General features: G+C 53.0%; 1 protein-coding gene across 1 annotated transcript in view; it reads left to right on the top strand.

The window, feature by feature from the left end:
• Nucleotides 1-13,971: 13,971 nt before the first annotated feature.
• KCNJ12 (potassium inwardly rectifying channel subfamily J member 12) overlaps nt 13,972-23,186 on the top strand; it is a 52,024-nt gene continuing 42,809 nt past the window's right edge. Inside the window, exon 1 of the mRNA XM_019281768.1 lies at nt 13,972-14,050. The gene's annotated coding sequence lies outside the window, so the exon portion shown is untranslated. The remainder of the gene's footprint in view (nt 14,051-23,186) is intronic.

Below are 23,186 nucleotides of genomic sequence, written 5' to 3'. Positions count from 1 at the left end.
GGTGCTGGGCACCCCCTGCCTGGGAACTGGGGTGCTCCACACCATCTACCCCCATGAGCTGCTCCTGGGAAAGCTGCTTTGGGGCAAATGGTTTTCAGTCCTTGGGACATCACACAGCCGTGCTTTTCCCTGTGCCATCCCTCTGATCCCCCTTCCCAGGTTGACAAACCCTGAGAGAACCAGCCCAGGTGAAGCTGTACAAACCCTGTTCAGCTTTGGTTCGACCCTGATCCCCCAGCCCAACTCTGGATGGAAAATAAGGAAGTGATTGATGTTCTCCATGTCTCCCTCATCCTGTTCTGCAAACCACCCGACACTCACCTGTACCTGCTTGGTTTGCCAGCTTTGCTGCTGCGATGTACAACTGTATTTTTTTTTCATAGTTGGTTACTTTGGATTATTTTTGTTTTGAGTTGAGCTTTTGGTTTCTTTTCCCTTCTTTCTTTGTTTCAACCCCTTTCCCCCTTCCTTTATCTCACCCTTTTTTTGGTGCTTTGGGGAATGGTGTTCATTTTTTAAAATTTGTTTTTGCATGCTTTTTATTTTTTTCTGCATTTCTCCTGGAGAAAGTCCTGATTTCTTTATTTTGGGAAAAGGGACCATCTGCCCTTTCAAATGCAGGGGCGATGGCTCTGGGATGGGCTTGGGCCCCTGTAGATGTGTAGAGGCTTTCCTGAGGAGGCAAACACACCACACCTCCCTGTGCCATCTGCTCTGCTTCATTTAACACAGATCTTACCTGTGTACATCCCATGTCCCTTTTCACCTCCCTGCTTCCCTGTCCCACCTGGTTCCCTCTGCACTGGCAGTTCCTTGGGGAGAACCAGCCTCGCTTTAAGCTGGGTGAGGAAGCCCCTCTCCCCTTGTAGTTTTGGGAATGGCCTGTACCCCTCAACCCCCATCCTTGTTTCCAATAAAATTCACCCTCAAACTCACTGCTTGTCTCCTCTTGTTCCTGTTTGAGCATCAGCTCGGGGCTGTTTGGGGCAGCAGCTTGGAGTGGTACCCTGCTTTCTCCTTATAGTGTGGAGTGATGCTGCTCTGGATTTGGGGAGTGTACAAGCTCTGACCCTTGACATGGGATCCCTGGAGCAGCTCCCCTGGAACTGGGGGGCCAGCAGCCTGGGGAGGGATCCTGCTACCTCTGTACTTTCTCCTCTTGTGGAGTGATGCTGATCCCAGTCTGGGGCTGGTGCCACCCGGGAACCCCAAAGCAGCATCCCAGGAGTGGGAGCCCCGGAGCGCTGCCCGGGGCTACGCAGGGTTCTGCTGCTCTTGCGGCCGGGCAGCAGGGTCGGGGTGTGGGTTTCTGGGACAGGGGGTCCCGGGGCAGCACCCTCTGCCCGTGGCCGCGAGGGGGAGGCAGCGCCCGGCGCCGGGACCCGGCGGGATGAGCCGGGACCCCGCGGGGGATGAACATCCACCGGGATCCCGCGGATGAGCCGGGACCCCGCGGGGCATGAACATCCACCGGGATCCCGCGGATGAGCCGGGACCCCGCGGGGGATGAACATCCACCGGGATCCCGCGGATGAGCCGGGACCCCGCGGGGGATGAACATCCACCGGGACCCGGCGGGATGAGCCGGGACCCCGCGGGGGATGAACATCCACCGGGATCCCGCGGGATGAGCCAGCCCCGCGGGATGAGCTTCCACCGGCGGCGGGACCCGCCGGGAGTCCCCCCCTTTCCATCCCAACCCGCTGTGACCCCCCTGTCTCGGCACCTCCCCGCCCTCTCTCGAGGGCAGGGGCGTCCGGGGGACGGAGCTTCAGGTTTGGCGGGGGGTTGGGAGCAAGGAAACAGCTCCCTTCCCAAATATTTTCCCTGTCAGTCTTCTCCAGGCAGGATCAGGCCGGAGACACTGTGTCCCTCAAGCACGGGGATCTTGGTGTCGATGCTCTGCGGAAATGGGGCCGAGGTGGGGTCAGCGATGCTGGGGAGAGCAGGGACCCCAGGAACACCCATTCGTGTGGTGTGGGGACACGCTTGGAGGAGGCCTGACCTGCCGGGAGCTGGAGTCTGCTCTGTTCCAATTACCAGCTTAATAGCTACATCGAGACCATTAAAAATGCATCAGTGCCTCCGAGGGAAGAGCTTCAGGAGAAGTGGAAAATTCATCACTTTGAGTTCCCTTATTAGGAGAAAAGGTGTTTTTTTCCCCCCATTTGTCTCAAACAGAGGCAAAAAAAGGTTATTTCTGCCTGGTGACTTCCCCATGGGACTGTCACGAGGTGCGAACAGGCAGTGCCCAAACCTGGGTGAGAAGGACACAGCTCCCGCTGCAGAGAAGGGAAAGCTCAGCACATCCAACACAGGGAGGGGACATGGGGACCATCAGGGCTGCAGCAGCTCAGTCCTCCTCAGATGAAGGGCCAGCAGCTTTCCCTGCCCTGTGCTGAGAACACGTGTTGATAGCAGTCCCTCTAAAAGGGCAGGCCCCAATGCGCTCTCCCAGTACAGTGCAGGTGTTTGTACTGGTCATACTGGTCCTTTGCTGGGCTGGTTCATCAGGAACTGTAGTGGTAGGACAAGGAGCAATGGGCTTGAACTGAGGGGGGGAAATGTAGGTTCAGTACACGTAAGAAATTCTGGGCTGTCAGTCTGGGGAGGCCCTGGCACAGGTTGCCCAGAGAAGCTGTGGCTGCCCCATCCCTGGAAGTGTCCAAGGCCAGGCTGAACTGGGCTTGGAGCAACCTGGGATAGTGGAAGGTGTCCCTGCCCATGGCAGGGGTTGGAACTGGATGAGCTTTGAGGTCCCTTCCAACCCAAACTGCTCTGTGCTTCTATTCTACGGTGGTTCTCTCCAGGAGCTCCTGAGCTGGAGCTCACGCTGTTCCTAAGAGCCGTGTGCGGAGGAGGGCTGGCTAATGAATTAGCAGGGGGTGTGATGATGCAGCCAGTTTTCTGGGGCTGAGGGTTATTTATTTTGTTTAATTTTTCTTTCTTTTTTCTTTTTTTTTTTCAGATGGTGGCTGAGCCTGTATCTAGGACAGGGGTGGTTTTTTTTGGTTCAGGTGGCCTGTGGGCACCTTGTAGCTCGATAGTGTAAATTAGCGAGTTCACCCAGGCCAGGGGTTTGTACGAGACCTGTTCTATCCTCCCCTAATAGCTGCCTCACCCAGAAACTTCCAAAGCTCTTGTAGCACCTAAGCACTAATGAGCTGAAGCTGCAGAATAGCAATGAGGCCTCAGGAATATGGATCAGCCTTTCCTGGCCCAGCCAGAGGCTCTAAAATTTTTTCAGCTGGCACCCAGAGGGACCAGTGCAGCCCAGCTGGGAGGGAAGGGTTTAAGTGAGGTGCATTAGGTGGAAAAGGTCTTTGCTGCCCATGAGGAGCAGCTGGGAATGTCTCCTAGCTCTCCTCTCCAAACACAAGGCTAAGTAAAGCTTTTTTTGAGGTAAGGAGAGCTCAAACTCTGGTTTAACCACCAGTATCCAGGCCTTTTAGTGCCCTGCCTTTTCCCCCTGATAATTGGTCAGCCCTGAGTTGGAGTTTCTATGTTTTGCTCTGTTTTTACCACTGGCTTGGACAAAGCATCTCCAAGCATTTTCTGTCTGTCCCAGCAGCCTGGTTTGCACATCCGGCCCCAGGGTATTTATGGAGTGAGTTGTGCCACCGGTCCATGCACAGCTGCTTTGCTGCTCCATCCCCTGGGAATTGCACAGGACAAACAGCAACTCCCCATCAGTGAGGTGCTGGAAAACGGGTGATTTCTGCTGGAGCCCCAGAGCACAGGGAAAACTCCTGGCTTGCCCAGCAAATGTTAACCTCCAGGCTTCCCTCTCAGCTTGAAGTTCCTATTGATTTTTCAGAGCCGGGAATGCTGGTGGGGGAACGTGGGGGTGGGAGAAGGAAGCCTTAGCAGCGCAAAGGCTGAAAATACCAAAGCTTGACGCCAGCGCTTCGGGGGTGACCGGGGAGGTCACCTGCCACGCGGGGAGCCCCGGTCCCCCGGCGGGTTTGCCGGGAGCCTTTCCAGCCCCGCGAGCGGCGGCTCTGGCCCCTCACACGCTGCGTTAACCTTTCTGGAAATACCAGGCGGAGCTGGAACAGGCTGTTTATTTCCAGACGCCGGGAGCGGCGGCGGGGGCTGCAGGCACGTGGGCAGGGGGCTGAGAGGAGCCTGGAGTGCCAGGGTGGCTTTTGAACTTGATTTACATCTTGGAGCAGCTCGGGGTGGAGGAGGAGACAGAAACCTTGATGAGCCAAAGCCGCTACCTTGATATCAGCTGTGTTTTCCTCAGTGTCATTCCGCTCGTCTCTCCTCGGGTGATACACTCCTTTCTTACTGAAGCTGAGATTTCATAAATAAACACCAAGGTTTCAGACAAAAGCTCTGGCTTGGGTTCGAAGCTGCCACAAATGGTGTGTGACTGCTCCGAGCACCACTGCTCCCTCCAGTGAGGCAATTAATTAGCGTTTCCCAGGTCACCCCGACCCTCTGCACGGGCTCTGCAGAATATCACCGCCTGCAACAGGTCCCGTTCAGTGCCGGCAGTGAGGAGCTGATGAACGATCCTGAGGGTCCCCCAGGATGCGCCTGTGGATTGGAAACGCTGCCGGGAAGCCCTGGCTGTGGCAGGAGGTGTTTGGCTCCTGTGCCCCCACCCCCGGGAACGGGAGCCGCAGGGATGCTCCGTGCCCCCCGCCCTCGCAGGCTCGTAATGGTGTGTAAATACACAGCAGCTGCCGTGAATCGATACGGGCTGGCTCTGCACGGCTCCGGGCACAGGCACAGACCCGACAAACCCGGGCGGGAGCGATCGGCGGCGTTGCTGGTTGGAATTTTGGGAGCTGGGGTAAGGCAGGAGGATGCAGAGGCGCTGACGGCTCCCAGGGCTGTGCTGGTGTGAGGTGTAGGGGTGGCAGTGGGACTTCTCAGGCAGCGGTGCCTCCAGCTTGTCTTCTCACCCCAGTGGTTCTCATAGGACTGTGGGGTTTTGGGGTTTTTTGAAACTTACGCCGTGCCTCTTTTCAGGAACCTCTCCTAGCAGCCCAGAAGTGCTCTGGGGATCCTGGTGACTGCACCCCACCTTCCAAAGGCTTCTCGGGCTCTGACCTGGCCCCTTTTGGCTCAGAGGGGGCGAGCTGGGGTCAGGACCTTCAGCTGTGAGGACCCTCCTGCCTCGTCCTCACCTTTGCCATAACTCAGAGTGGAATCCACAGGAATTTGGGTTTGCTGTAGGCTGGAGTGGCTGTTTGCTCTGTGAGGGACCCCAGCCGAGAACGAAAGGCTGCTTTTGGGGGCGCAGAGCAACTTCTGTGACCTGCATTTGGGGGATCCTTCCCCTCCAGGGGGGGAAGCAGTGGCAGCCCCACAGGGCCTTGATGGGGGTCTCCACTCCCCTTTCACTGCCCTCCCTGAGCCCCAGCAGCTGCAGGACGTGTCCTTTCTCATCATCCTGCCCCACCCTGAGTTTCTTTAATTACATCTTTGAGAGAGATCTTCCCCTTTATTCCCCCAAATCTTCTCCTTAATTAATATCGTCGATCTGGGCCAGCGGGAAGCAGCTGTTGCCTCTTTGCAGCGAGCTTGGGTGTGCTGCAAGCTGCCGACCTGACTGTGGGCCACGCAGGGACAGCACAGGGACAGTGTGGAGACAGGGGGCACTGGCATTGTCACTGTCCCACCTGGCATCCTGAGGTGATGCCGAGGGGAGCTGGCTGCTGGGACCAGCCTTGCCTTGCCCGTGGGACGGCTGAAATCATCTGAGCTGTGAGTGGGGACCGAGCACTGGCTCCCTCTGCATCCTTCCTATCATGGAGCCCTTCCAGTGGGGATGCAAATGGCCTGAGTGCAACGAGACCAAACCCAGTCTGGGTTTGCCCAACTCCTGATCTGCAGAAGGGCTGGGTGATGCAGGTGGATGAAGGTGAAGCTGGGGCTGGGACTGTTCCTTGAGTTTTGCCGCTGGGATCCATGATGTGTCTGGCTAGGGTCAGCTATTTCTCATTCCTCCTCTCCTTCAGAGGAAGCCCTGGGAGCCCTGCATGACTGGAATCCATCGCTGGCACCTCACAGGGCTCCTGGGACACCCCTGCCACCCCCATGTCCCCATTCTCGCCACTGCTTGGGGACATTCCCTGCCATGGCCTCTGCAGCACCCTTATGTTTTCTCCCAGAATTAGCCCAGAGAGGTGAATTTACCCCTCCCTTCCTGCCTGGGGCAGGCGTTTCTGCAGAGATCCATCATCAAAGCAACAGGGAAGCATCAGGAACAATTAGTGAGCTGGTGGTGTCAACTTTATCACAGCTGGTGTGTCTCTTCTTAATGAAACTTGTGGAAAAGCGAAAAGAAAGGGAAAAGGCTGCTGACAACAGATGTATTATTTCATCTCGGATTTACTGGTGCATGCATTTTTCATTCATGGAAGAGGCTGATACGCAGATTTATTCAGAGCAGAGCAGGTACAGCCTTCAGTGGGTCAATTCCTGCAGCAGGCTTAGGAGAAAAGGATTTGGCTGCACAAACAGCCATGCAAGGCACTTCCCAAAGCCACCCCCAAATTTTGTGCCCAAGATGGGCTAAAAGGCCAATCTTTTTTTTTTTTTTTTTTTTTCCAAATCCACACACTTCAGCCCCAATTCTGTTCCTGTTTTTGGCCAGGGGAGACTTCCACTGACCTTTATGGCTTGTGTCTCCCAGGTACTTCAGCTGGGGTGGCCTGGGTTGACTTTGTTCTTCCAGCTCTGCTTTGCTGGGGGCTCAGTGCATGGTGCCCCCAGGGTGGCTTCACTCCTACCCTTTTTGGAGAGGCTGAATTTATATTATGGCCTATATATATATATAATATAAAAATTTGTATTGTTTATATTGAGATGGCTTCGTCAGCGGACCCTACTTTGTTCTGGCTCCTTGGTCACCAAAGTCATACCTTGAACACCAGATCCAGGTGTCTCTTACTTGTAACTAAAATTTGGCTTCCAGACGTGTCTGAATCTCTTCTCCTTCCATACACAGCACGTTGTAGGTTTCTCTGTGATTTGGGGGGCTTTGCTCCCCTGGGGAAGGACATCCTCTGGAAGCCAAGTAGAGTTTAATCTCCCTGCAGTGATGAAAGTGAATCCAAGAAAAGTATTTGAGGTGTTTTTTCCTCTCATTAGGAATGGAAGACAGGAGTCTTCTGTCTTCTGGGTACTATACAACCAGCATGAATTATTTAGGACCAAGCAGCTCTCTGATAAATAATTTTTTTATGTGGGGAGATTAAATCTGAATTTTTTTAAACAATATAATAACAAAAGCAATTTCTCTCTCATAAGTCCTCATATTTCACACAGCAAAGAGATCCCAGGCATCCATTCCTGTATTGATCAGCAAATAGGTGCTTGTATAGATTTAGTTCGCCCAACCTTGTTTAATTTTGGATTCATTGATTCAATGCAAAGATCTAGATGAAAAGCAAGTGGGCTGTTTCCAGTGCTGGTGATGCTATTTTTAAATAAATCTAGTGCACGCTAAAATAAATATGCAAAACATTTTGTAAGGCCGTGTACGGGTGGGGAGACCAGATGTACTAAAATATTTAACAAACTTTTTCCTGACTTCTCAAAATGCATGTTTTATTTACTAAACACCAGTGGAATTTAATCTCACCCAGTATTTGCTCCGAGGCTGTCCTGCACCCATTGTCTGGGGTGAGCAGGAATGTGGGACCTTGGAAGGACCGTCTGTGCAGTGACATTGGTGGCACATTTAAATGCAAAGCTCATTAACCGTGTCTGGGATTTTTTGTTTGTTTCTCCCTTTTTTTATGTTCACGTTCCTTACAAGAACAAGAGATGAAATATCCATCTACAATTCCCTTTCATCTCCAGGCATGTTTGGTTGTTTTTTTTTTTTTTTTTCCTCTTCTGTTGCTCAGATGACAAAGTTTCTCATTTGGAATTTTATTTGATTTCAGAAGATGAGAAAGAATTAAAAGCGTCTTCAGGAGGCTGGGCTCACCTTACTCTATCCAGGATCCTTCAGAAGGAGGATGAGTGACTTGGCAAAGGCTCCTGCCCCACGGGATGGAGTTCATCCCAGGGTCAGAGCTGCATCCTGGGGTGACCATCCTGCAGATCCTACAGATCCCAGCCTGCTTTCCTGGGGAGCGCCATCCCGCCCTGGGTGTACGTGCCTGTCTCCTTGAAACCCTCTGCTTTCAATCCAGTCAAATTTAATTGAATTTTGGTTTTGATCACATCTGACGGTGGCAGAGATCTTGCTGATAATCAGATTCCCATGGGCGACATGGAAACGGGGTGGTGGAGGAGGGAGGAGAGATGGGGGCTTGTGTGATGCCACTTGGTCATTATGAGACACCAGAGAAGTGACACAGCAGCCAGGCTCCGTCCACTCTGGGCTCAGGTCATGTTTTGGGGACGGGTGAATTAACTGCATGTCTCAGTGGAGGCTGAACCCAGCAGGTTGTGTTGGCTTTGGTTAAAAAAAGGCAATTTGCTTGGCAAAGTCCTGAGGCGGCTCCACCTTGCTGCAGGTGGGAGCACATCCAGCATCCCCATCATTCCTGGTACCTGGCTTGGCCTCATTCCGACCTGCCTGGAGTCTGTGCAGGGATGTGGGCTCAGCTCTCTGCACATCTGCTGTCGCTTGCACACGTGTGCGGCGGCGGATGGCAGCAATTAATTACAGGAATTCATGTATGATTTACATTAATTCAGTTGGAAGTGCAGCCCCTGGGATGGGGGAATATTCCTCATAGAGCCGTGCTGCCCTCTGCTCCAGATGGCTTTTTGTCAGCAAGTGTTTCATGGGGCGTTGTGCGCGTGGTTTTGGGGGAAACGAAGCAGGAGGGGAAGAGGAAGCAGCAGCCTCTCCTCCATCCCTTAGTCCTTGGCAGGGAAGGCTTCAGAGATCCTGAGACACCAGGAATTTCCCCCCCAGGTTGGGATGAAAACAATATCCTCCACCCTGACCTCAACTACTCCTCTGAGATGTTGGAGGGACATGTGTCCTCCATTCCAGTGCCAGTGCTGCTGACCCCAGGGCGTGTGGGGTGAGAAGATGGGGGTCCACAATGCAACCCTGATCCCTGTAGTGCTGTGATGTGGTGTTGCCATTGCATGAGACCAGGAGCCTTACACTGAGTTTGCAGATTCCCAGGACAGGAGCTTGGTGGACCTGCTCTTCCTGAACGTGCTTGACCTTGCACAGCTCTGTTTCCCTTGGTTTAGATGTTACAGCAGCTTTTCCCATCTAGCAGGTAGCTGTGGCTAATTTACCTCATTGCTGTTTGCATGGTACAGCCCTGGGGTTTAATGCACCCAATCTCCTTGGATGCACTGATCAGAGAATCCCAGAATGGTTTGGGTTGGAAGGGACCTTCAAGATCACTCAGTTCCAACCCCGGGATACCTTCCACTAGACCATGTTGCTCCAAGTCCCATCCACCCTTGCCTTGAACACTTCCAGGGATGGAGACAGAAGAGACCTGTAACAGTGAATTGCCAGAGGAGGATGGAGGGCTGCAGCTGTGAGTGTACATGAGGAAAGAGAGACTCCTGCAAGGACCCTGCAGTGTGCTGATGGTGCAGGAGATAGCAACAAGCCAAGAGACTCAAATATCCTGGCCAGAAGGATGAGAGAACATTGCCAAGACAAGCAGGTGTCCAACAGAGCAACTCTCAGCCTGGAGGAGATGGGGGGAGTCTGGAAAGGAACGACAAGGAAAAGATACTGAGGTGTAAGGTGACAGCTAGAAATAGAAGGGAGCAAGTGATATTTTTATCAGGGGTATCCTGGGGAAGGCATGAAGGAATCCAGCCCTGAGATCTCCAACTCCTCGTGTTCAAGCCTTTCATCTCAAACCCAGCATAAGCCATCTTAAAGGCTTGCCTCAGCTCGCCAAGAGAGAGGACAGAGCTGGGCATGGCAGCTGGGCACTTCCACTGGTCCACTGGCTTGGTTCACACCTCCACTGGTTTGGTTTGGTTTGGATCAATAATGAGCTAATTAGTTGCTATGGAAATGTAATGTGGGAGAACTTTGGGGAGGAGAAATTATAGGTAATTTTTATTTGTTTGGGCCCTGTTCCTATAGCAACAGGAGAACTTGTCACTGACTACCAGTTGGTTTCCATGGAGTTGGCTGCTAGTTCTGGGTTATTAATGCCTCCAAGCATAAAATGACTTACCTAGTAGGGCTGGTGGATTGTCCTCCATCATCCATGGGAACTTTGCAATTTGCCAAAGTCGGGGCCTGGCGCTCGCAGTGGAATGTGCACGCTCCCAAAAGTTGGGCTGGAGCGTTCATCATCAGCAGATGTAGTGCTGGAAGGATCGATTATTCTACCCCTCTCTTGAATTGAAGACATCGTGGAATGAATAATCCATCACTTCATAGCTTGTTCTACTTGCAGCACTGCCTGATTTTTAATTGGATTTTCTCTGTCTTCAGCTTCCAGATGCTTGGCGTTGATCTGCCTTTCTCTGCTAAATTAAAAAATCTTTTAGCACCTGGCAGTTTTTCTGTAAAGGGACTTACTGTAATTAAGTCCCTTCTCATCTCACCAGGACTGGTTCTCCTGAATGAAGCCGTTTGTTTTCCTTCAGCCCCTCACCTGATGTGTCCCCCGTTTTTGTGCTTCTCCGAACAAAAGGGATGTGGTGTCTGCTTTGCAGAGGGTTGGAGCTCTGTCGAGGGACCTCTCCAAACTCCTCCAGAAGCCAAGCCTTGGAACCAGACCAAACACTCCTGAACACTGAAGAGACTGGATTTGGGAGAGATTAGTTTTATGATAGGTTGTAATTTCCCTCCCACCAGCTTACTCCTCAGCTTTCCACGGGTGATAATTACCCAGTAGGAGCTAAAATGTCTCTTCCCCACTCCCCTCTTATCAACCCATTCTCCACTTTGAAGGCATCACCACTTCTTTCCAGAATGTCCTGGCCAATCTTCACAGCCGAGTGAGCTCGGAGTGCCTGTGCATCCTCTGTTGGTTTGGAAGATGGTGCAACATCCGCCACCTCTCCCCGCGGAGACCAATCTCGCTCCAGCTTTGAAGGCAAATAAGTTGATCAGCGTGTGGATAAACCTTTAATGATATTTGGCTGAGTGCACCAAGCAGTCGGAAGGGAGGCACGAAGCAAAGGGCAGCTCCTCACAACCAGTCCTTCCTCGGATCTCTTGGCAAGCTCTGCTGCTGGCCCCCAGCTCCGCATGCTGTGCTCACAGCTGCTCTGTCCCCGTTGGTGAGGCACAGACCAAATGCCTCAAAGCGAGGGTGCAGAGGGGGATGGAGGATGAGTCTGAGGATGAAGGCTGGATGTGGAGACAGGAGGAAAGTCCTGAGCCATCCAGGTGGGGTCTGGCTGGCAAAACCAGGGAAGTCAAACCTTCAAGATTGAAGAAAGACTTCATCCAAGAGCTCCTGCATCTCCTTAGTGCCACTTGATTTACAGATAAATTATGTAAGAGTCCCTCTGCAAACTCTGCGTTTGTTCTTCCATATGTTTCTTTCCAACAGTGGTACCCATGGAGAGAGATACTTGGGAAGATCTGTATTAGGCAGCTGGCAACGATGGCTTTAGCAACTGGCTGTTGGATGGAGAGTGTTAGCTGGGTGAAGAGGGCACATCCAGCACACCAGGAACCCAACTCTGGGTTGGAGGTCCAGGCTGGGGACCCAGGAGATGAGGGCAGAAGGGTGCCCAGGAGATGACATGCTGAGAATGCACCGTGTTGTCCCTGCCTGGGGGCAGCTGCTGGGGTCTCTCTGTCCGTATCAATGTCATGGCTATAAATAACAGGGATGTTCTGGGTGGTCACCTCCAGCCCAGCTGTGATCCGTGACTCACCAGCTTCCTGTCCACAGCAACACTACGGATTGACTCATGGCTATGGGAGTGTTTCGCTCTGAGCCCACAGCCCTTTGATTTCTCCAGACACCCTCATGTGTTTACAGACGAGAGATCTCCATTTCAGGGCTGTGAAAACTGGTGACATCCTGCAAAGCCACGTGGCAGACAATGCTTCATCCAGAGCTTCACCTGGTTCTCCTCCTCCTCTTCCCTCAGGTGTGGCTGGCAAGAAATGCTTCCTGGCTTGGTTTGAGCTGCAGCTGTCCCAAGTTGGGCTTTGCTTCACCTGTGTTGTTGCAGCCCCTTGAAAAATCAGTGTTTTCCCACTTAATGTCCCAACCTTCCTGAGCCTGGAACAGCCACGGCTCTGCACCAGAGCAGGCATGTGGCCTCATGGAGGTGTGGGAAGGCAGATGATGTAGGCTTTGTTCAGCCACCCAGAAGCATTTGAAGCAGGATCTGAAGAGGAGTCTGAGCATGGAAAATACCCAACACCTGGGAGAGTGAGACCAGCCTTTGGAAAATGGCTTTGAGTCAGAGAATCATGGAATGGTTTGGGTTAGAAGGACCTTAAAGATCATCTAGTCCCAACCCCCTCATCATGGGCAGGGACTTTGTGTCCCTGATGACAGTGGAGCTGTGCTGCTTTGCTCTGAGCATCTGTCATCATCATGGCACAGCAGGGGAAAGGATGCTGGCGCCAGCTGAGAGAGCTGTCCCTTGGAGATGTGATGGCTCCTGGCATGTCCATGCAGGTCTCCTCTCCTCCAGCCCATGCCTGTGCTCTGAGGGTGGAGCCACCTCAGAGGGGTGTGATGGGAAAGGGTGGTGTGGCTGTGGTGAGCACTGGAGATCCTGCCCGGCTCTGCAGGGACTGTGGTGGGAGGAGGACACAGTGTTTGTTTATATGACACAAGAGCACATGCTTTTACTCTGAGTAACCTTCTCCTGCCAGAGAATGGAGCCTTCCGCCATGCCCTGTGCTCCCAGGAAGGTCCATGGCAGAGCTATGGAGCCATGGGTGTCGTGTCTGGAGTGGGGCAGCCACATCCAGTACCTGTCCATGAGAGCTGGCAGCAAGAAGATGGCCATGGAGGTGGCCATGCTGGGACAGCCTGGCTGGCTGCTCCTTGTCATCCAGCAGCTCTGCCATGACTGCAACAGGCAGGTTTGGGTTGTTCTCCACAAGGTAGGTGAGACCAGTTTGGATATGATGTTGTCCCAACCTCCTGCTCCAGGTTTCTGCTATCCCCAGCCCCTTGTGACACCTTCAGCCAGCTCTGTTGGGAGGTTCTCTAGTGCTGAGGTGTCCAGATGGGCTTACGGTGAAGCCTGGGGTCCTTCCCCCCACCTACCTCAGCCCCCTGACACCCCCAGGATTTGTCCACACCCTAAAGGTCAAACAAACTCTAGAGCAACTGAATTAACCACAGAATGGTTTGGGTTGGAAGGGATCCCAAAGATCATCTCACCCCCACCCCCTGCCAGGGACAGGGACACCTTCCACTAGACCAGGTTGCTCCAAGCCCTGTCCAACCTGGCCTTGGACACATCTTCAGAGTTAACCCCTTTTTCAGCCTCGTTGTTGGTTTTAACCAGCCATAGCTTGGACTTGTAGCACACTGTGAACCCGTAGGTCCTGGTCCTGGAGCAGCTCAGGAATGGGTAGGGAGAAGCACTTCTCCAAAAGCCTCATGTGTGACCTCACAGCTTGTTTAAAATAAAACTGAGGAGCATGAAGGTGTATTATAACATCAGATACCAGAACTATGTTGGAGCAAGGTTGGATTAGTCCTGGATGGGAAAGCCCTTTTACATTCAGGAATGGCCACAGCAGACCCAATCCTGCACAAAGGACTTGCTGGCAGCCTCCTCTCCTCACCAGCTGTGGCCAAGAGGAGGTTGCATGTGCCAAGGGGCGGATCTCCTGCAGCCTCCCATCCACTCCCTGCCTGCTGATGGCCTTGCCTCACTAGGAACATGTCTTTCCAGGTGAGCACAGCAAGGTGTTTCCTGTGGAGCCACTAACCAGTGGTTGAGCAAGCGTTGCTGGCTTGAAGGCAGGTTCTCCTCCTTCCCCAGTCCTTTTCCTGCTCTGGATCCATCCGTGGGGAAACGTCCTCTCTGAGCTGCCTATGTTCCCCGGCTCCTCAGCCTCACCCATGGGAAGAGTGGAGATGCGGTGGTCTCCTCTGGGCTCCGGCAGCAGAAGAGGGTGGTGAGGGCTGGTTCCAAAGAGGTGAGATCTTCCTCCAGCAGTGCTTGGGAGGTAGGAGCAAGAGGAGAGCTCCAGGAGCCATCTCAGGAGCTGACTGAGCGTGAGTCTGTGGGAATGGGATGGGTGAGCACGTGCAGCTGCCCCAGCTTTGCTTCACCTCCCACCAAGGTACAGAAGGCTCCTTGATTGCCAGGAAGGGTCATTTGGACGTTCAAAGCAATGATCTACAGCAGTCCATGTCTGCTGGAAGTGTTCTAGGGGCTCAGGGGATGAACCAGCCATCTCCCATGGGACCTGGAAGGGTTAGGAGGAAATCTGGGTGGTTTTCTCCAGGGCTCATCTGCCCCCAGCAGCAAAGGGAAGAGTGGGTGTGGTGGCCTGGGGTTATCTTGGTGCTTGAAGGGACTCGGGGTGGTTTCCTGGTCTATCTCGGGGTGCAGCAATGTGCTCCAGCCCCAAGCAGGGCTTTTCTTCCTGGCTGGGCAGCAAGGCCAGAGCAGGTGTTTGGTTTTGGAGGAACTGTTTCTGCAAAGGGATTTCCTTGCTCTGTCCTTCCCCATCTCACCACAGGCTTTTCCATGCCTGTTCCTGGGGGCTGTTTGCAGCATCCTGGGCTATCCCTGACAGGACTCCCTGGACTTTTGGACGCTGACAGGGATTTTGTTCTCAGGTCATTTTGTGTCTCCTGTAACCTGCAGGGCAGGTTGTCCTGGGACCGGTGGCTCTCTGGGGATCCCACCCTCTGTGTCTGTGCCAGTGAGGTTCTCACTGTGTCCAGGGTTCAAGGGGTGCTGCTGTGAGGATCTGACTCTGGGCAGGACCCACAAGGCTGTGTTCCATCTCTAGGACACCGTGCTCTGTTCCTCCCTTCTCCATCCTGTTTAAACTTTCATCACCCAATCAGCTTCTGCAACAGAGCAAACATCGTCTGGTAATTAATCTGCACAGATGGGCTTTGTTTGAGCAAGCTGGTGTGCACCGGCCACAGAGGGGGCTGGGGTGGGGGCACCTCGCCACACCCTGCTCCAGGCTTTTCCCGTGTACAGGAGATTCCTGGGATCACCAGATCTTTAGACCAGTGCTTGGAGCTGCAGGTGGTCCAGGACATTTGGTTTTGTCGAGAGAAAGATGTGAGAAGATAGGTTTTGTGGTTGTGAAACCCTGATGGAGCTGGGGAAGGAGGGAGGGAGGAGGCTCCCACTCCTCTCTTGGGTGCTTCTTGCCTCCTCTTGAGCTGCCTCATGCCCTGTGATCAGAGCAGCCGGGTTTGAACATGGAAAATGTTAAAACACTGCCAAAGATCTCACCCAGAAAACCTTATAGTAAATGGGAATCTGCATCTCCCAAGAAACTGGAAGCCCTCAAGTGCTTCAACACCCTTGAATAATTTTTGCTCCCCTGGTAATTATTTCCTCAGTTTGTGCTGAATTGGCAAAGTGCTCCCATTGCCCCAGAACCTCATTTTTCAGGTGAATCACTGTTAGCTGATGTTTTTTGCTGCAGTGGTGGCCACAGGGGCTCATGGCACCTTGGCCACAGCTGAGGGAAGAGGAGGCAACTTCCCAACCCCATTAGCACCGGCTCTGATTCATTGAGAGCTCAAGGCCCTGTGCATTTTTGGCAACAGGCTGGAAACACGGATCTGTGTCCTGAGCCCTTTTGTGACCGAGCCCACACAGCCATTAGGGAGGGAGATGTCTCCCCTACCTACATCTGCTGGCTGCAGGTGACAGATACCACAGAGCTGGGCAGCTCCATTTATTTATAAACCCCAGCAGAGTGGAGCAGCACTTCCCAGCCTCAGAGACTTCCACCTACCTGGCAGCCAGATCCCAACACGAGCTGCCCTCCTCCCTGGCCTCGATTCTGTTTTGCTGCCGGCAGCTGGGGCTGCTCTTGTTTTTAATAGAGCATTTCTAGATTACAGCAAGTGACAGGAGAGTGATTTGTGATGGGTCAGGTTTCCTGCCCTTTCTCCTATAGCCTTGGCTTATAAAAATATGCTCCCGTTGGGATTGCTTCGGGTCCATCTTTTTGGCCGGTTCAAATCCCTCTTTATTATTTGTGTTAGGAGGGCTTGGGAAAGCTTGATGCCTCCTGGTACTAGTGCCCAGCAAAGCCCAGTCCTTGCCATGGCTCCAGGATGGGGAAGGCTGATTTCCATCTCTGTGGAGGTGAAGGGAGGTGGCCCGGGCAGAGAAGGATTCACCTCAACATCACTGGAAGTGAGGCCTCGGCCATCAGAGAGTCCAGTTTCACAAAGGCTCATCTCATGTGCCTTGTGTGTGTTTTGCCTTTATTTAGAGGTCCTGATCTCACTTCCTTTATAAAAATCCCTGGTTCAACAGGGAATCTGTTGGCTTTGGTGTGTGGCATGGGGCTGGTTTTGGTGGGGATTGATGTCTCAGTGGGCTGGGAGCCTCATGTTCTGGTGGCCATGGGGCTGGGGGAGCCAGGATCTCCTGCAGATCCCAGAGACATCAAATGAGCAATTAACTGAGGCTGATGAAAGGATCTGAGGGAAGAGTTTGATGCAGGAAGCAGCACAGATCACATCCATCCTTCCCCACCACCCTGGCATACTGTGCTCTGCTTCCCTATGGCTTCTCCCTGCTTTGGGAGATCTCAAAGGGCCTCACAACCACCACTAAATGGAGATTTTACTGGGGAATCAAGACTATCCCTGCTTCCCAGACAGGGAAACAAGATGGGATGAGATGAAGCTGTTCACCCAAGCTTGTGCAAAACCTCAGCAGGAGATCCAAGTCCCAGCCTCCAGCATGGCTGCAAATCCTCCTGCTAATCTCTGCTCTGCTGAAGAGCACCAGGAGATTTGTAGTGCTCCTGTTGAGATTACTGTCATTTTTCTGTCCTTAGTTCCTCTCCACCTTGGCAGAATCGATTTCCTTTATTTGCTTTAGGCTTTCACTGTGGTGACAAGCTATGAGAAGATCCCTTTCTTCTCCATGACTCCTCTTAAAAATCCTAGGAAGAATCCTTCGCACGTACGAATGGATGCAACTCTGTTTCCCAGTGCTAAAGGTATCAGTTCTTCCCTTTGAGAGCACTTCAAGCACTTCCACTCCAGCTGGTAAAAGGTACAGCATGGATCTCACCTGGAGCAGAACATTTCTAGGACCTTCAGGAAGACAGAAGCATGGCAGGACAGGCAGAGGAGGCCCCCTGGGACATGCAAGGGAAGAAGGCACCTTGCAGGATGAGGGAGCTGGGCTGAGCCAGTGCTGCATCCATCCCAAGCAGGTTGAATGTGCTGGTTGCTGGCTCCATCCCTGGGCTGGGCTGGGGCTGGGCTGCCGAGCTGGAAGGAGCCCAGGGAGAGAAAATTGGCTGGCAGGGGATCCGGCAAGCAGCAAAGAGCTTGTTGCTCAGGAAGGAAATTGCTGTGTCCCAGAGCTCCGGCCTCTGCTGAGGGACCCCCTCCTCCAGAGGTGGTGTGGGCAGAGCTGTGGTACCCAGCCCCACAGGACCTGCAGAACCACAGCTCAAAACCAACTGGGAATCATGGAAATGCAAGTCCTGGCTGTTGTCACCTGCAAGGGACCTGTACTGCAGTGTCCCAGCATGGCACAGCTCTGAGCTCTGCTCCTGGTGCCTCTGCCCGGGCTGCCAGGGCAGGGAATCATCCTCTCTTGCCAGTGGCAGCACTTTGGGTGGCTGAGACACTTCTGCAACGGCAGGACCTGGCTTTGAGTCTGATTCTGACCTGGCAAAGCCCTACTAATGCAGCTCCTGGATCAGAGCCAGCAAAGCTGGGGTGGAATTTCACCTTTCTCCACAGAGAGAGGTGCTCAGACTTGGACAGGGAACATCTCTCTCCTGCTCAGACATCGCTCCCATTCCTCAAGCCAAGCGGTGATGGGAGCTGCTCTCCCTGCAGGAGCTGTGGGGTGGGATTGGCTTGTGGCACAACCATGGGCTCAGACTCCCAAATCACTCAGGAGTGCAAATCTTTGCATGCTGCAGGCATGACAGGGATGAATATGATGGGTTGTTTGTTGGGATGGAGGAAACGCATATCTAAGCTGTGGCAGGGTGGCCAGGCAGAGGAAAATGTTCAGGGTCTTGTTTGAGACCTGGAGCTGTGAGCAGCCTCCTCTCTCCCTTTGAGCTGTTCCCAGCCCCGTGAGCATCTGCTTGCAAAGACAGGTAAGGAAAAACCTCCACCACCTTTAGAGGATTCTATAGAGAAACAGGGAAACAGAGACAGGGAGATGTGCTGAAACTCGTGCCAGGAATAATCTGAAGTGGCTGGGCTCCCTTGGCTTACATGTCCCTCTGTCTTGTCCCTCTGGACTAGGGGCGTCAGGGACAAGGTACAGTCCCATCTTCTTGAGGAAAACATAGCCTGGATATGCAGCAAAAGCATTTGCAAGATGGAAAAGGTCTGGAGAGGCTGGTTTCCAGGAGAGGCTCTTGGATTCTGAAAGACCCAGAAATGCCAAAAAATCCAATGGCTGTAGGAAATCTAGAGATCCAGCAGGTTTGAAGATGCAGAAGTGGATGCTTTTCAAAAGGGAGGGAAGGGGATTTGGGGGGTGGGAAATCTCCCTGACAGTTATGCCATCCCTCTAGGAAACAGGGTGCCAGTCTGAAGGAAACAGCCCCAAACTAACTTCCACCCCCCCGATTAAGCAGGAGGAGACAATAATAAAAGCACAGTGTCCCGACAAATGTAATTAACAGGAAAAAAGAGGAGAGATTTTTCAAAGTTTGGGTCCTCAGCAGCGATGTTTTATTCATGGCCCGGCAGGGAAGTGCTGGCGGTGCCATTAATTATGGGAGCTGCCGGGTGCTGCGCCTGCTCCGGTGAGCTGGGCTCGGCTTTATCATCCTGACACCTGGAGCGGGGAACTGGGGCAGCCTGGGGAGCCTGTGGGGCCACCATGCTCAGGGACACGAGCCTTGCTTCTCCTCCCTGCAACCATCCTTGCTGCTGGATGTCCTCAGCCATCCTAAGGGTCCTGCCACCCCACACCATGCTGGGGGGATGAGCACCACATTCCCAAAAGAGTGGAGGTGGATTGAGGGTGGACAAGCAGCCCCAGGGATCACCAGCATCCCTATGGCTGAGAAGATCTTGGTGGTGGCACTGAAGCAGCACAAGTCATGGCTTGGTCAAAGGCCCAAATCAAAAGGGATGATGATATAAAAAAGCACATTCAAAGCACACAAAGAGCTGGTTGGAACCATCCCCAGGCTTGGTGCACCCCCAGGAGCAGCTCACAGCTCTGATTATTTCCTATTCTGGGAAATCTCCCCAGTAACTTTCCAGAGAGGTAATAAATAAAATATTTAGTGTTCAGCAAACTGAAGCAGGTGCAAGAACAACACAAGCAAGAGAAGGGACCTGGGAAGGGTCCCTGGGGGAGTCAGCTGCAGCTTCCAGAGATGTGAAGGAGAGGGACCAGCACAAATGGGGCCAGTCTGGGAGAAAGGTGACCTTGCATCAGGATATCCCTGTGTGCATCACATTTATACCCCTGAAATTGTTCAAGGCCAGGTTGGATGGGGCTTGGAGCAACCTGGTCTGATGGAAGGTGTCCCTGCTCATGGCAGGGGTTGGAACGAGACGAGTTTTAAGGTCCCTTCAACGCAAACCATTCTGGGACTCTATGACAATATTGCCATGAAAGAAACTTCTCCAAAAATCTCTTTGAAATACAAAAGTGGTGAAACAAGGCTGGAAACTGTGACAACGACCTGAGGGTAGAAGAAGAGGGTGACCTGTGGCATCATTAGATCCACTCCAGGGCTGTACCCAGGGGTGCTGGTGGACCTGGTTGGTGGCATCGCACAAAGAACAGGGTCTTTTGTGTCTGCAGTGCCTGAAAAGGCAGGTGACAAAGCAGGAGAGGCTTTGAAAGGGCAGGAGCATCCTCAGAGGAGCAGATGCTGGATTAATGAGTGAAACAACCTCTGGCTGCCTGGCAAGGCGGGACGATCCCTGGGAGTGTCAGGCGGTGAGTGGCTGAGGACCCACCCGGCTCCTGCTGTCACCTGTGGTTTGGGGAGCTGATGACGGGGGACAGTCCTGCCTGGCTCTCGTGGGAGGCTGCTGGGACCAAGCGCTGCATTCACCCATCTCTTTTAATCAAGGTAATGCTCAGTTGTGCCCGAGCCCGGGCAGTGTCACGGGAGGATTGATGACCTGGCACACCCAACCCCGGCTCCGGCAGCAGCCTGGGCTCAGATGGCCCCGCTCATCCGCGCTCCCGAATGCAAACTGCATTTAATTTCTGGAGGAGATGCAGTAAGGGAAGGGGCTGTCTGAGCAGTCCTGCCTGCATTCTCAGCCCCAAATCTCTCCTGGCCCTGCTACCCCATGGGCAGGGCTCCACCAACCCCAAATCTCTTCTGCTCCATGGAGGGATGAGCTCTGTTCCTGATCTTCTGGGTTGTGATCAGATTCAGTGATTTTTTAGGAGCAAATAATGTGTCTGAAGAGTTTTGTCTGGGGGATTCCATCCTACACTCAAGGGGCTCATATCCCCCAAAGCACAGAGGGACCCAGAACCCCTGGGCTGTGTGATCAGGGAACCAGCACCAGCTACTCAGGGGGATGCAATTAGCTTAATTGGTGTGAGTATTAGAGGGAAGATGGTGTACTCTTGCCCAGCTGAACCTAATGAGAGGAGAGGCATCCTCCTCCCCAGCCTGCTGGTTGTACATGGGAGGAAACGAGCGGGGTGGGTTGGATGCTGGATGATCCCTGGCGTGGGATCTGGTGGTGATGGGATGAGTTGTGCTTGTGCTCAGCCCCTCGGTGCCTCCCCCAATTCCCGCAAGGGGGTCTTAGTGCAGCAGCTTCGGGGGAGGTGGCGTGGGACAGTCTGTCACCGCAGCAGGGCTGGGCTGGCTCCCAGGCATGGCAGCTCCATCTGCTCCTGCAGAAAGCCCTCCTGTTCCGCCTCCGCAGCCAGCCAAAGGTACCTCGTAACCCTTGCTCGGAGCTGGCTCCACGGAAAGCCGTGTGCTCTATAAAAAGCCACACTCCCTGGGAAGAACCCCCCTCTATTAGGATTTTTTTAGAGACACCTGATGATGAGCAAAGCTCCCCTGCAGCCTGGAGTGGATGCTCTTGGAAAGCAGATCTGGGACGAAAGGATTTGTGAGGAGAAAAGGACTTGTCCGTGGGGGCAGAGGGGCAGGGACCTGCTCCTCATGGACTGAGCTGTTCAGGGTTAATCATCGGCAGCATTTGCCTTATCCCTGAGCCCTTGGTCTTGCTCTGAACGTGTCAGTCCCTGAAACTTTAATGCCTTTACACTGATGCTTTAATTATTAAGTGTGGAGGTAATGGAGAAGCCAAGCTGGAAGAGGTGGCTGCTGTGCAGGGGTGCAATCCTGCATCCCAGGCATGCAGGAGGCCGCAGTGTGGATCTGAGCATGCCACGGCTGCTGTGCTGAGCAACACAGATCAGACACTGCTCTGGCTTCATTCTTAGTGCTTTTTGGAATTTCCCACGTTATAGTCCTGCTCTGCAGGGACCACGGAGGGTCTCGGTATCTCTTGCTCTCTGCCCACGGTGTGTTTGTCTGGTTAAGTTTGCCGGAGGGGATGGATGTTCTCGAGGGACTGATAGAGGAGATGTTTGTGATCCCTCTGAATGAATGTCTGTGCCTTGGTTGTCTGTAATTCGGGTGAGAGCTGTGAGCTGTGTGGCTGATTCCAAGGTCCTTTCCCAAAGGGAGCTGTCAGATTGAGGTGGAGGGGAATGAGCTCGTCTGCAGCCACGATGGGAGCCTGATGGTGCTGGGGAAGAGCCTCCCTCTAGCTACAAAACTGCACCGTGCTTGCCAAAAAATGTAAAGCTCTTGTGCTAACAGGGTAATTAATTAATTACAGCTCATTAGAAGAATTACAATCCCATTAGTTCCTTTGGATCGTGATGGGGGGAGCTGATCCTCAGAGGATGAGTGAGGGCACTCCAGGCTGCTGAGAGCTGCTCTTTGCACTGGGGAAACTGGGGATGCTCTAAGGCTGACTTGTGGGGATGGGGTCCTGCTCAGACAGCCCCTCTTGGCAACCCCCAAATGATGGCCCCCTGCTTCCAGGGAAGCATACATTGAAATCTCCCTGTCTTCCCAAAACAGAAATGCCAGCGCTGCTGTGTCCCAGTCTGCTCCCAGGCGCTTGTGCTGGGTGTCAAACTCTGCTCCATCCTGCTGTGCTCTGCCTACATCCCCATTTAGAGATGCCTCATGACACTCTGCCTGAGGGGGGGAAGGATCAGGATAAGTGTCTGATCCCATGTGGGACAGGTCATGGGGTCCTGGCACGGCAGCTCTCTGCTCTCTCTGGGAGCAAATCCTCCCTCCTGCCCTCCTTCTCCCCTTGAAATCCCATTAACGCTTCCTTTATTCTTTGCTTTATGTTGCTGTCACTCACCGGTCGCTCAGTTCTTTGATCCCTTTAATTTATTATTTTTATTTCACAGAATCTTTTATTATAATTTTTTTTTAATAAGAAAAAGGCTCTATCATCGAGGCTGAGTGAGCGGGGACTTCTCTGATTAAATATAGCAATGAGACGTGCTGCTCACTGCGTGCCAGCCCTGGGGTGTAGTGCTTGTCCTCCCAGAACTCGAGCTGTTTCCCTCCTCCTCCCTGCTGGGACATGGAGGAGTTCTAGGGCCTGCCACGAGTCCAGATAAATTGCTCCAGACCTTAAGCCCTGACTGGAACAAACACCAAGTTTCCTCAATTTCTGTTCCCTGAGCCTGATGCTCAGAATCTGGGCGTTTCTGTAATGCAGAATGTAACACACCTCATGAATAAAGATTAAGTTGATTAAAAAGGAAAACCCAGAGCAAGGCTGAGTAAAAGTGATTTGCAGAGATTAGATGCTCTGGCACATCAGGAGTTCCCTAAAGGGCTGAGCTAACATGTTCAAACATAAGAGCTTTAAGCCCTCTTCCCCGTTTTGTAACTAATGGCTTTGGGTTGGGAAGACTGACTCTCCCACTTGATAATTGTCCCTGTGGGACACACTGAAGTTTCATGCACTGCTCCAGAGGCCAGCATCCCCTGTTCCCTGCTCTCCATGGGATGTGCTTTGGGCAGTAGTTGCACAAACAACTCTCTTCCCAGTGGCTAGATGTGGGGGGAGCAAAGAAGGGGGATGAGCCTTGTACCC

This window comes from Corvus cornix, chromosome 14, assembly GCF_000738735.6.
Source record: "Corvus cornix cornix isolate S_Up_H32 chromosome 14, ASM73873v5, whole genome shotgun sequence".
Lineage (NCBI taxonomy): Eukaryota > Metazoa > Chordata > Aves > Passeriformes > Corvidae > Corvus > Corvus cornix.
Note: the sequence above shows the minus strand (reverse complement) of the source record. Positions and strands in the feature narration are given on the sequence as shown.